We start from the raw sequence: 6742 nt of genomic DNA, 5'->3' as shown, positions 1-6742 counted from the left end.
ACATATCATATAGTCTGATGTTCATATGTGATATTAGGTATATTACTCTATGCTACCAATATAATTAATTCTTCTAGCATATTTTGATTCATAAAGTCTGCTCATAAAATATGATTTAACAGAGACAAGTGTACACTTTAATGGTTTCTATTTATTAAGTAAAAATAAAATATTTGAATATCAAGGTTACTATAGAAGATTAGGACAAATATCTTTACATCAAATTTCAAATTATGGAAATGTTTAAAGTCATTTAAAAATTCTGTTAATTTAGAATTTTCTTTATATACCTATATGAACAATAATAATAATACTAGAAATAGTAAAAATCTTCAGCCATCTTACATCCCTAAGTGTAGATAGATACAACATAAAATGCAGGGCTTCTTTTATGTATTTACCATTAAATAATCCTTCAACAATTACCTCTCCTCACATTTGTTCTTGAATAATTAATCAGAGAGCCGTTCTGTGTTTCTTGGGGGCCTTTGGCATATATTGTGGTGATTCTTAAAACCTCCAATTTTCCCACAGAGGAAAAAAAATTGTTTCTAAGTTCTAAAAGAACAAACAAAAATTCTAAGATATTAAAGTTATTTTTCTGTGATTCAGAAAAGAAAATTTTTTACGATTCATGTGTTTGATTCACATTGTATGAAAACATATTTGTAATCTTCGAACATTTAGAAAGTATATCAACTCCATTGTAGATACTTACACTATGTATTTTGAGTCAATATCAAGTGGCCTTCTGCTGTTAAGAATGAGAGACTTGATTGATTAAAGATCTTGAAATGGGGAGATTACCCTGGATAATACAGGTGAACTCAATGTAGTCTTAGGTCCTAATAAATTGAAATTTGGAGGGTCAAATTCAGAGAAGGAGATGGAGCAATGGATGCAGAGGTACAAGGTATATAACTGCTGGCGTGTAGATAGAGGACGGGGCCTTGAGCCAAGGATTGCAGTCAGACTATAGAAGCCAGAAAAGGCAAGGGGATAGACTCTCTCCTAGTCTCTCAGAGGAATATAGCCCTAGACTTTAGCCCAATTAAAATCATTTAAGATTTTTATTCTCCAGAACTGTAAGATAAGTATGAAAGAAAATATAAATAAATTTACATCATTTAAACCACTAAATTTGTGGTATGATTTCACAGCAGCAATAAGTTACTAATACATATAGTTAACCAAAATAAGTCCTTGTAAGTGGAATAAAGAAATTTAGAAATGTACTTTTTGTCTAGAGCTAAAACATAAATAAAAAGCATAACCAAGCAATAACTATATTATACAAAAATATGCCTTTACTTACTGAATACTAAACAACATATTGAGTAAGATTTAATAATGCTGACATTATTTTTGAATCTCAGCTCCACTAAATGTCGTTATGTGACCTTAGACAAGTTATTTACCGTGTGCCTGAGATTCCTTTTCATGAGCAAAATACTTATATAAAAAGGGCTAGAACAACACCTGACATGTTATAAACAATCAACAAATACTACCTTGTATTTGTGTACTAGTATTATTACCAGTTATTATTACATTTTATTGCGTGCTTTGCAAATAAAAGCTATATTCAGAAAAAATAACTGTGACAAATTTTCAGGTCACTTCAGTTTTTAAAGTGAAAATTAAAAAAATTCTATGACTATAATAGACTATTTTTAGTTATTTATGGCATTTTATTAATTATTTAATTAGCATGAGAACTACATAATTCTATCACACTAATAGTAAAGGGAAAAAAAGTAACTCCCCCAAGTTAAAAACAGACTTAGAAAAATGCACTAACCATTCTAAATAAATTGTCTTTCTTAGTATATAAAATATGTCAAGTCTGAACTAAACAAAATCTAAACTATTTAATGATCTCTGAAAAAATGCAGTTCCCTTCATCTCCTGGCTTAATAGAAATCAGATATAGGAATGGTGTTAGACTATAAACCGAAAATTCAGAAACCTAAAATAGAGTAATAAATTTCTTTTTAACATCCTGCTACAATCAGAATAGTCAATAATAATTGTTTGTAGAAAATTGCTTAGCCTTTCTCAACTACAGATTAGAAAGTAATTCGATTTGAAAGTATTGTATTTTAGCTGACACGAAAAACCTGCCTTAGAGTCCTATTAAATTCTTCCGTACTGCAGAATTGCACTTTAGAGTAATTTATAAAGTATATGTGTGATTGGCGATTAAAATTATCTTCAAAGACAGATATTCTTTATTGATAAGAATTCTCTGCCTATTCGAAGAGAAAATGAATAGTCAGGAAGACTAAACTATTCTTATATATTCCTATACAAAGGTTCTCAGTAGAATACTCCTTAGGATAACCATTGTCAATTTGATTAATATCTACATAGAGAACCTGTTTAGTTAAAGTTTTTATTATAATCATTACCACTGTTATTATTGTTATCATTGCTATTTTACTTTGTTTCAACAGTGGATAGTAATTCAGTTCCTCTTTTTATTGTTTACCTAACGTAAAATTTCAAATATATTTTAGATAGTGAAGTAATTTTATATGCAATTTTAAAGCGATCTCAGGAATTAAGGCATAATAAGATACAATTATTATAACAATATATTACAAAATATAAATAAATATTATAAAACATATGAAAATATAAACATATAAACTTCAAACATTATAGGATAGTAGTTAAGAATATGACATCTATATTGAAATCTAAGTAGATTGATTTTTTAGCTATTAGATTGTGGGCAAGGTATGTATCCTTTTATAAGCCTTAGCACAAATCCTGACAAATAAAAAATTGTCTACCTCTGTCTCTTCGTCTCTGTCTTTGACTCTCTCTCTCTATATATATGTATGTGTATATATTCACATAAATATGTTTTTATAGGCTGATATATATATACTATATTAATACTTCATGTATAAATCATATGTAGTATTTTATATATATATATATATGTGCATTGCCTCAATAAATAAATATATTCTAACTTCCTCCAGAACATTCTGTCTTGTGATGGCCCTTCCCTTGTTAGCAATTTTTCTGATCTCCATCTATAAAACCAATATGATCACAATAAAGATGAAACAAACATTAAGGACAACGATATCAAAAATCATAGTTACAAAAAAGCGTAGAGTGAAGCAAAAAGCCATTGTAGCCTTTCCCATTTTACAATATATTTGAGAGGTGGCCTACTGGTTCAGAGTTGTGAGGCAATGGCTCAGGAGCATTTGGTTCCTGGCAGTGTTATAGACAGCCAAGCAGATAAGACTGGGAGATAGAGATTGAAAAAAATAGTAAAGATTTCAAACTAAAATGAAGTGGGGTTTCTCACTGTCAGAGAAGGGATTTGTAGGGAGGAAAAAGGGTTAAAGGCAAAATGAACTATATGGTGTTAGGATAAAATAGGTGTTCTTGATATAAACCAACAGTTTTCAGTACCTATAGGTAGATAAAAAGCATAAGTGTGTCTGTGGTGTGTGTGTGCATATGTACCGACTCATATTTCTTCTATCTACTAAGAAAGACCAGAAGCAATGACAGCCACATAACAATGAGCAAACCTAGTGCACAGATCTTATGTTTCTAAGTATTTTATAAATATTTTTAAATATCTTTCTTTACAGATTCTTTGGAGAATAATCAATTCTATCCCAGAAAAAGCAAAACATTAGATAAAAGTAAGTGAATTCTCCAAGAATAAGAGAGACATGCCAGAAGTGGTACAGGAGATCTAATTTTAAGAAGCTCCCCCTGCCAAAAAAAAGGCAACCACATACAAACAAAAAGATTGTAACGGATTATTACCCATTGCTTAAATAAGAATTCATAAGTCCATACTAATATAAATAAATATGAAATTATGAAGAAGAGGAAAATCTTCTTTACAGTTATATTTCAGTTGCAATTAATAAGAGCAGAAGAAATTATGGAATTAGGAAATCACCATTTGTAATCCTCCTGGCAATAACTAATATAGATGAGTATCAACAGATCCTAAAAGAAATGCATGAAATATGAAAAAGAGCAGAATCTTTGCATAGACATAATGCATCTCTTCACAAGATATTAATAATTTAAAAAGAAAAAGTGAAGAAACCTGCCACCAAAAAAAATTTAATGATCAAAGTTAGCACAATCAGTGATAAGGCAAATTTTTATTATGCACCAACTGATTTGACGGAAGGAAAGAATACACATCACATCAAATTCCCATTAACAGAGCTAAACAGATGAAATATTAGTCAAACTTAAAACAGCATTCTTAGTACCAAAAAAATAAAGTTATAAAAATAAAAACTATGAAAATACTTCAGATCGAATGTAACTAAAAAGCTTTGACAAGTAAATGTAATGTCTGATGTAATACTGGATCCTTTTCTAAGGAAGATAAGATTGGAAAAACTGATGATACTTAAATGGAGTCTGTGGATTGTCACTAGTAGTGTATCAATGTTAATTTCTTGATTGTGATGTTTATACACTTGTTATATAGGATATGTCCTTGTTCATAGGTAATAGACACTAATTTATCCAGGCTAATGGAAAATCATGTCTGCAAACTACCTTCAATTAAAAAAAAAAATAGGGTCTGTCTTGGTTAGAAATAGAGAGAGAGAGAGAGAGAGAGAGAGAGACAGAGAGACAGAGACAGAGAGACAGAGACAGAGAGACAGAGAGAGAGATGATAAAGATATAAAAATATTGATAAAGCAAATAAGATGTCAATAGCTGGGGAATCTAGATTAAGTATATAACTTTTTTTTAGTAAAAAAAAATATTTACTATGTTTGCACATTCACAAACAAGTATATCTTTTATTCGGGATATATTATGATGCAGCTTATTTTATTTTTTAATTCTCAGCCACAAATTATCATCTCTACAATTTCTTCTCCACTAAATCCTGGGTAATATTGATATTTTGTTCAGACACTCAAGGTCACTTACTTTGGTGGCCAATTCTATAGGAAAAGGATGTACATACTCATCTCTCTTTAATACATGTGAGAGTTCTCAACTGTCATAAATCTCATTTTAGAAGCTTATCAACATACTTACTAATAGTGACTATTTTATCAAAGATAATTAAGCCTGGATTTTTTTCATTCATCTTTAGTTCTCATTTTTTCATAAACTCAAAGCTTTTTCAGCCACATACATATAAGATAAAGAGCATATTTGCATTCAAATGTCCAAAAGATACTTTAGGGTTTAGTGCTATTATTTTATAACAGATCATATTATGATGTGTATATTTTCCATCACTAAATTAAGAACATTGCAGACTTTATCAACATAATTAGATAAAGAAGACAATAAATAAACCCAGTCACAACCACCAAACAAATCAATTGTTAAGACTATACATATCCGAATACAATAATTAATATCTTAACTCTATCAGTTACTGGGAGCAAGATATTTGTTTATTCACCTCATCAATCTGGAAGTCATTTTGTACATATAAAAATATGGAAAATAACAACACACGTTATATGCACCAATTTAATGGACAAAATGAAATATAAAATATACAAGTCCTTTATGAAGAGCACAGTATTTTCATGTGATGGAAATATCTGAAGTGATCTCTCAATTACCTAAAACTTCTTATAGTCTGAGTGCTTCTATAATAGTACTTAGGTTTTAGTTGGTTTTATTTTAATCAATTACTATGTTTATGTTTGTGCACGGTTTGGGGCCTGTTTGAAAAAAACATGCATGTCTTATAGCAGCAGTTGAAGTTCTTGTGTGGGTCTCACAATCTCTTTGCCACAATAGGTAACAAATAAAATCTTAAGTGCAGATATTTATAGCATATAGCCTGAGTGAAAAACACTTCTGTACTTCGATTTGTAGTGGCCTTGCACGTCTAAGAGGAATGTGGTTTTCTGTACCACATAAAACCAGGACATAGCTAAAGTATGTTTAGACAGTCATCGAATTTAAAAGCCAGAAGTAAATTTATAGAGAAACCTCAAAAATAGCAGATAAAGAAACAAATTTGAAAAAGTTAACAAGCAGATTTTAAAGTTATTCAGTTAACTGATCACAGATTTAGGACTAAAACCTAGATTATTTTTTTCTAGTTCAGTTGCACAAGTTCCCCTTAAGATTCAAATAAAATTTGAATTAAAGAAAAGAAAACTATTCCCTTTTCATTTGAAATGTATACAACTAAGTAAATAATTGCTTTTAGACTCTTGCTGGATAATATTATAATAAAAATTTTTAAAGAAAGATTTTTCACTGTGAAAAATGTTTATATGCAATGACTAAAGAAACCAAGAAATGGAATGGTCCTTTGTCTGCTTAGCTAGAGAGAGAAACCAACATCATTGCCATAAATATCTGATGATGTATTTATGAAAAAAACATTTAGATTGACTCCCTGATATCTATTACACTCTATCTGATTGGTCTAAAACAATTACAGTTATTTAGGAATTGTCACCCAGAAAAATGTCAACCAAGAAGAGAGGTAAAATCTGACTAATGCTTTAGTCAGACTTTTTAGTTCTTGAAGGGAATTCATGGGAATGCAATCTCTCAATTTTGCTGAAGAAGAATGAATTATCATAAAGCCCTATGTACTGATGTCACCTCGTATGTGAGTAAGAAGACAGACTAGGGATGTGGTCAATACACACTGTGGTTGAACAAGCAGAGACTAACAGAAGCCGGGGTTTTGATGGCATTGTTGTTATTGAATTACCTACCGTGAAGTCTTCATTTCCTGAAT

This window comes from Pteropus alecto, unplaced genomic scaffold, assembly GCF_000325575.1.
Source record: "Pteropus alecto unplaced genomic scaffold, ASM32557v1 scaffold72, whole genome shotgun sequence".
Taxonomy (NCBI): Eukaryota; Metazoa; Chordata; class Mammalia; order Chiroptera; family Pteropodidae; genus Pteropus; species Pteropus alecto.
Note: the sequence above shows the minus strand (reverse complement) of the source record.